Below are 7,699 nucleotides of genomic sequence, written 5' to 3'. Positions count from 1 at the left end.
CATGATAGTTAAATAAAACTTATTCCTTTGCAGTAGGGAAAAATTGGATTTTTGCAAAACATATTTAACCATACAGCCTCCACCAGCCATATATGCATATAGTGATAGCATTATTCTGTTCATTTGTGTTACATTGCCAGCATATTCCATGTGCTGACCCGTTTTCGGGCTGCAAGGTATCATGTTGCAGACTTTTCAGACGACGAGTAAGGAGCCTTAGGTTGTGGTCTTTCACTCAGTGATGCCGTTGGAGTTCATGGACTCACTTTATCTTCCAAGCCTTCCGCTGTTATCATATTATATGGCCTTAAGCCATATTTATTGTAATAAGTTCTCTTTTGAGACATTCGATGTAATAAGTGTGTGATTGCTACTCTATTATAAATCCTTCAAGTACTGTGTGTGTCAGCATTACCGATCCAGGGATGACACTTATGCACAGAGACCAGACTGTTTGAGGTCTGGTCGCTACAGATATGAACACCATGAACATAAATATCATAGAGGCTATGTTGGTTTGGATTCAACTACATGCATGAACATGTGCCAAGTCAAGCCACTCGAACATTCAGAGGAGGATACCATATCATCATACTACATCACAATCATTTTAACGTAATGTTGATATCCAAGATAAATCATTATCCACCCCTAGCTACTTATGCATGGCATGAGAAACTATAATCTCTAGTTCTCATTGCAAACATGTTTAATCATAATTGGCTAAATCATGGATACTAGGTTAAACATATTTACAAAAACAGAAAAAGTCGAGTTCATACCCGTTTCACTCTGCCACGACCAGTTCATCAAATATCGTTATTATTGCCTTTCACTTGCACGACCGAATGGTATGAAAATAATAATAGTGCAAGGGTGTCGTGGACTAAGCTGGAATCTGCAAACATTTTATTCAATAGGAGAAGACAAGGTAATGTGGGCTCTTTGTTAGATCAACAATTATGCATATGAGAGCCACTCAACATTTTTATCGTGGTCTTCTCCTCAGTATGACTCGAATAAAAAGAAAAGAAAGTCAGAGAAACACATTGAAATATTTTTGGAGTTTTTGGTTTTCTTGAACAAGCAAATAAAAGGGAAAAGCAAGAACAAGAAAAACTATTTACACGGGAAAGCTCCCAACAAGCAAAAGAAGAACAAGAAAATCTTTTGGGGTTTCCTTTTTAGTGCTACAGCTAACTACTCTAGAAAGAAAAATCAAAAAGAAGCAGGAAATATATTTTTATTTTTTTCAAGTTTTTTCAAACACACAAGAAGAAAGCAAGAAAATGAATTTAACATGGATAATACAATGAAAAAGTGTGGACACCGACAACTAGAATGAAATGTGTGAACATCAATGTAATGTCGGTGGGAATACGTAGTCCCCCAAGCTTTGGCTTTTGGCCTAACTTGGTAATCAGTCAGTAGTCGAAGAAACCATGGGGTCCATTGTCGAACTGCTGAGGAGCGGGCACCCATGGATCCCACTAATAAGGCTACTCCTCTGCTACGGCCTGGTTGTTCCGGTAGGCGATGATATCCACAGGCATAATCCTGTATCCATCCCTGGCAATAGGATCAAACAAAGTAGGTGCAGGCAATGGAATAATATCACGAGTTCTAACACTGAAAACCAGGTTATGCGGAATAGGGATGTGAGGGTAATCAGTAGCAATAAACTGGTGGTGTTCCATGGCCGCACGATCTAGGTAAACCTTGGGCAAAGGATAATCATGCAGGCGTATCTCAACGTTAAAGCGAGCTACCAAACGAGTAGCGTAAATACCACCATGTATTTTACCCTTGGATTTATTAATGTGAAGGCGACGTGCCACAATAGCTCCCAAGCTATAAGTGTTGTCGCCTTCAAGTGCACGATGTAAAACAGCAAGGTCTGGGGCACTGAGTGCACCCACCTTCTCTCTAGCAAGCAAGCATTTTGCAATGAAAAGAGTAAAATAATGAACAACAGGAAAATGCAAGCCAGCGGCGATGATACTCGACACCCCTTTCTCATGACCCACTGTCAGAGTGCGATAAAAACCTTCAAACTCCGTAGGCCTAGGCTCTACCAAACCACCATCAGAAGGAAGCAAGCATATTTCACAGAACTCAGTAAGTGGTATCTAATGGGGCTCAGCGTATAAATTAAACTGCACCTCAGGAGGATTATTCCTAGGAAGGAAAGTAAAACTTTGCACAAAGGAGTTTGTGAGGATATGATACTGTTCACATTCAGCTGCGATGAAGTCACTGAGGCCGGCATTAGCAGCATATTGTGCAAACTCTTGAAGGATTACAGCCCCTTCCATGAACGAGGTATGCGGCCATTCGCACGGCCGTACTTCCGCCAACCTCCGGGTAAGGAGATCACTGTCAGACGACTCCCCAATCACTCCCTTGGAGTTCTTCTTGGAAGCAAACTTCCTAAAGATATTCATCCTTTTCCTATGAACAAAATTCTGAAATTTTTAGTCCACAAAATTTTCTCAACAAAACTTTACAAGATTGATAGCAACTACACATAGGGATACAAAGAGCCATAACAAGCATTTAAACTACTTAGAACTCTAAGAATTCAACATGCAAGCTCATCTACAGTAGCACCAAGAGTAGCTAATCATTCAAATTATAAACCACTAAAGCAAAAACTAATTGGACAAACGGAGGAGTCACATACCAAGTAACAGTCCCCCGAAACAGTTTCAGAAACGGAGCTTCGAGCAAAGAGATCAAAATCCGCGGGTTTGAGAGCAAGAACACGAGAGAGAGAGCAATGGTGATTTTTTTCTAGAGGTAGGTGATGAAGTGGTATGAAGAGATAAGTGAGGGGGGCCACGTGGGGACCACAACCCACCAGGGCACGCTTGGGGGTCCTGGCGCGCCCAGGTCGGCTGCGCCCACCTGGTGCACCTCCCACTGATGTTATTTGCACCAAAAATTCTTAAACTTTCAGAATAGAACTTGTATTAAATTTTCAGAGCATTCAGAGAACTTTTATTCTTGGGTCATTTTTTATTGCACGAGAAATTTAGAAAACAGATAAAACATGACACTTTATTTTATTCAACTAATAAAAACAAAAAACAATAGGTAGGGACAAAAGGTAGTGCTTACTAAATTCATCAACTTCATACCTCTCAAAAATGATCCATCAATAAGGTTGATCAAGTCTTATTAACAACCACTTTCGATTAGCATGAAACCGAAGAACTTTCGTAAATCACTAAGTTACCTCAACGGGGATATGAATGTCCTCAACAATAAGCATTTCATATTTCTTTTTAACAGTGGGTAGAGGTAGTTGAAAACTTCCAATAGTGATTGTCGGAGATTTTTCAATAACATTAATACCATTCACTTGGAATTGTTTCTTCGGAAAGTGCACCGTATGCTCATTACCATTGATATGAAAAGTGACCTTGCTTTTATTGCAATCAATAACAGCCCCTACAGTATTCAAGAAGGGTCTACCAAGGATAATCGACATGTTGTCGTCCTCGGGCATCTCAAGTATAACAAAGTCAGTCAAAATAGTAACATTAGCAACAACAAGGGGCACATCCTCACAAATATCGATAGGTATGGCAGTTGATTTGTCAGCCATTTGCAAAGATTTTCCAGTAGGTGTGAGTTTATTCAAATCAAGTCTTTTATATAAAGAGAAAGGCATAACACTAACACCAGCTCCCAAAATCACATAAAGCAGTTTTCACATAATTTCTTTTGATGGAGCAAGGTATAGTTAGTATTCCCGGATCTCCAAGTTTTTTAGGTACTCCATCTTTAAAAGTATAATTAGCAAGCATGGTGGAGATTTCAGCTTCCGGTATTTTTCTCTTATTGGTGATGATGTCTTTCATGTACTTTGTGTAAGGAGGCATTTTCAAGATATCAGCCAAGCGAGTATGCAAAAAGACTGGCCTCAGCATTTCAGCAAAGCGTTCAAATTCTTCATCATCTTTCTTTTTAGTTGACTTAGGTGGAAAGGGCATAGGTTTTTTAACCCACGGTTCTCTTTCTTTACCGTGTTTTCTAGCAATAAAGTCTCTTTTATCATATCTCGTATTCTTGGGTTGTGGGTTATCAAGATCAACTGCAGGTTCTATCTCAACATCATTGTTTGGTTCCTTACTATTTGTTTGAGTATTTTCATGAACCTCATCATTATCTTTTTCATTATCATAAGGTGAGTGTTCATTACTAGATTGAGTTTCAGCATCAGAGATAGAAACTTCATTATCATTATCAGGAGGTTTTTCTACTTCAGGTTCACTAGAGGCATGCAAAGTCCTGTCGTTTTTCTTCTTCTTTTTCTTTTTAGAAGGACTACGTGCATTAGTGTTAGCTCTTTGAGAGTCTTGTCCAATTCTTTTTGGGTGTCCCTCAGGATAAAGTGGTTCCTGGGTCATTTTACCTCCTCTAGTTGCTACTCTAACAGCAAAGTCACTTATGTTATTATTCATTTCAGCAAGCAACTCTCTTTGAGATTTAGTAGCTTGTTCTAACTGAGTTTGAACCATAGAAGCATGGTTTCCCACACCTCTAACATCATTTGAGATTCTAAATAACAAGTCACTTAAGCGAGCAATCATATCAGAATTGAATTTCAATTGTTTCATAACATTTGCATTGAAGCGATCTTGCTTTCTAATGTAATTTTCAAACTCATAAAGGCATTGGCTAGGGTGCATATTGTGAGGATTGTCATTATCATTGAATTTCATTAGAGAATTTACCTCTACCACCTTAGGTGGTGGTGGTGTATCAAGCCCATGTATTTCTTCAATAGGAGGTAAATTTTTAACATCCTCAACTTTAATACCTTTTTCCTTCATAGATTTCTTTGCCTCTTGCATATCTTCAGGACTGAGATATAATATACCCCTCTTCTTCAGAGTGGGTTTAGGCAGTCGTGCAGGAAGAGTCTAATCATCATAATTTTTCAATATGTTATTCAATAATTCTTAAACTTGCCCAATAGTTCATTCCCTGAAAACACAACCAACACAACTATCTAGGAAATCCCTAGAAGCATCGGTTAGTCCATTATAGAAGATATCAAGTATTTCATTTTTCTTAAGAGGATGATCAGGCAAAGCATTAAGTAATTGGCAGAGCCTCCCCCAAGCTTGTGGGAGACTCTCTTCTTCAATTTGCACAAAGTTAAATATTTCCTGTAAGGCAGCTGTTTCTTATGAGCAGGGAAATATTTTTTAGAGAAGTAATAAATCATATCCTGGGGACTACGCACACAACCAGGAGCAAGAGTATTGTACCAGGCTTTAGCATCACCCTTTAATGAGAACGGAAATAATTTGAGAATATAGTAATAGCGAGTTTTCTCATCATGAGTAAAAAGGGTGGTTATATCATTCAACTTAGTAAGATGTGCCACAACAGTTTCAGTTTCATAACCATGGAAAGGATCAGATTCAACCAAAGTTATTAACTCTGGGTCGACAGAGAATTCATAATCCTTATCATCAATAAAGATAGGTGAGGTAGCAAACTTAGGATCATATTGCATTCTAGCATTCAAGGATCTTTTTATACTTGCATAATAACTTCTCTAGATCATCTCTATCCTTACAAGCAAGAATATCTCTAGTTGTCTCCTCATTCATAACAAAACCTTCCGGTACTTTTGGAAATTCGTATCTAGGAGGGCTAGTTCTAGTAGGTGCTTCAAGCTCATCATCAGTTTCAACAATATCATATTGTCTTACTCTAGTATTTTGTTCATCAAGAAAATCACCTAGTGGCACATCATCGTCATCAAGCAAGGTACTAGCACCATCATAAGTATCATTCATAACAGAACTAGCAACATCAATAACTTGCGACATATCAAGATTAATAGCATGTGGTGGTGTTGCAAGTTTACTTATAACAGAAGTTAAATCTAAAGCGTCTAGATGGCAGTTCCTTACCTCCCCTCGTCTTAGAGGGATAAATCTTAGTCTTAGCATCCTTCAGATTCTTCATAGTCATAAATTGATAATAATCCCGAGTGACTCAACAAATATAGCTATGCTCCTCGGCAACGGGGCCAGAAAAAGGTCTTGATAGCCCACAAGTCTAGGGGATCGCAACAGTTTTCGAGGGTAGAGTATTCAACCCAAATTTATAGATTCGACACAAGGGGAGCCAAAGAATATTTGCAAATATTAGCAGCTGAGTTGTCAATTCAACCACACCTGGAGATTAATTATCTGTAGCAAAGTGGTCAGTAGCAAAGTAGTATGATAGTTTTGATAATAGTAGCAGCAGCAATAGTAACGGTAACCGTGATAGCGATGATTTTGTAGCAAGTGCAACAGTAACATCAGCAGTAGTAACTTAGCAAGAACAATATGTAGGAAAATCGTAGGCATTGGATCGGAGATTCGTTGGATGATATTCATCATGTGGCAGTTATAACCTAGGGCGATATGGCACTAGCTCCAATTCATAAATATAATGTAGGCATGTATTCCGTAAATAGTCATACGTGCTTATGGAAAGAACTTGCATGACATCATTTGTCCTACCCTCCCGTGGCAGCGGGGTCCTATTGGAAACTAAGGGATATTAAGGCCTCCTTTTAATAGAGAACCAGAGCAAAGCATTAACACACGGTGAATACATGAACTCCTCAAACTACGGTCATCACTGGGAAGTGTCCCGACTATTGTCACTCCGGGGTTGCCAGATCATAAGACGTAGTAGGTGACTATAACTTGCAAGATTGGATCTTGAACATAGATATAATGGTGATAACATAAACGATTCAGATCTGAAATCATGGCACCCGGGCCCAAAGTGACAAGCATTAAGCATGGCAAAGTCATAGCAACATCAATCTCAGAATATAGTGGATACTAGGGATCTGGCCCTAACAAAACTAACTCGATTACATGATGAATCTCATCCAACTCCTCACCTACCAGCGAGCATGCGAAGGAATTGCTCACTCCCAGCGGGGAGCATCATAGAATTGGCCATGTGGAGAAGGGTTGGTGATGAGGAAGATCAAAGATCCCCCTCTCCGGAGCCCGAAACAGACTCCAGATCTGGCCTCCCGATGAAGAACAGGAGACGGTGGCGGGTCCGTCTCGTGGAACGCGATAATTCTTTCTCCCTGATTTTTTCTGGAAATATGTCATTTTATAGCGTCGGTTTCAGGGTCGGCGGGGCCACCAGGTGGGGACAACCCACCTGGGCGCGCCTGGAGGGGGAGGTGCGCCCTGGTGGGTTGTGCCCACCCAGGTGCCCCCCTCCGGTGGTTCCTGGCTCTAGAAATTCTCTTTTATTGTATGAAAAATCCTTGCAAAGTTTCGTTCCATTCTGAGAACTTTTATTTCTGCACAAAAACAACACCATGGTAGTTCTGCTGAAAACAGCATCAGTCCGGGTTAGTTTCATTCAAATCATGCAAATTAGAGTCCAAAAGAAGAGGAAAGCATTAGGAAAAGTAAATACGTCGGAGACGTATCAGATATCAAGTTGATCCATGATTTCTAGGATGGCAATGTAAACCTTGAGAGCATCAATTCCTCTTACATCACTTGATTCCCAAAGTGGACAATCATGTGAGCCCTAATGATTATAGGCCCATATCTTTGCTCAATAGTTGACTTAAGATCATTGCCAAGATGCTGGCCAATAGACTACAGAATATTATTCTGAAGATTGTACACATAAACCAGTATGG

The sequence above is a fragment of the Aegilops tauschii genome, chromosome 5 (assembly GCF_002575655.3).
Source record: "Aegilops tauschii subsp. strangulata cultivar AL8/78 chromosome 5, Aet v6.0, whole genome shotgun sequence".
NCBI lineage: Eukaryota > Viridiplantae > Streptophyta > Magnoliopsida > Poales > Poaceae > Aegilops > Aegilops tauschii.
The sequence above is the reverse complement of the archived record's forward strand: the minus strand, read 5'-3'. Positions refer to the sequence as shown.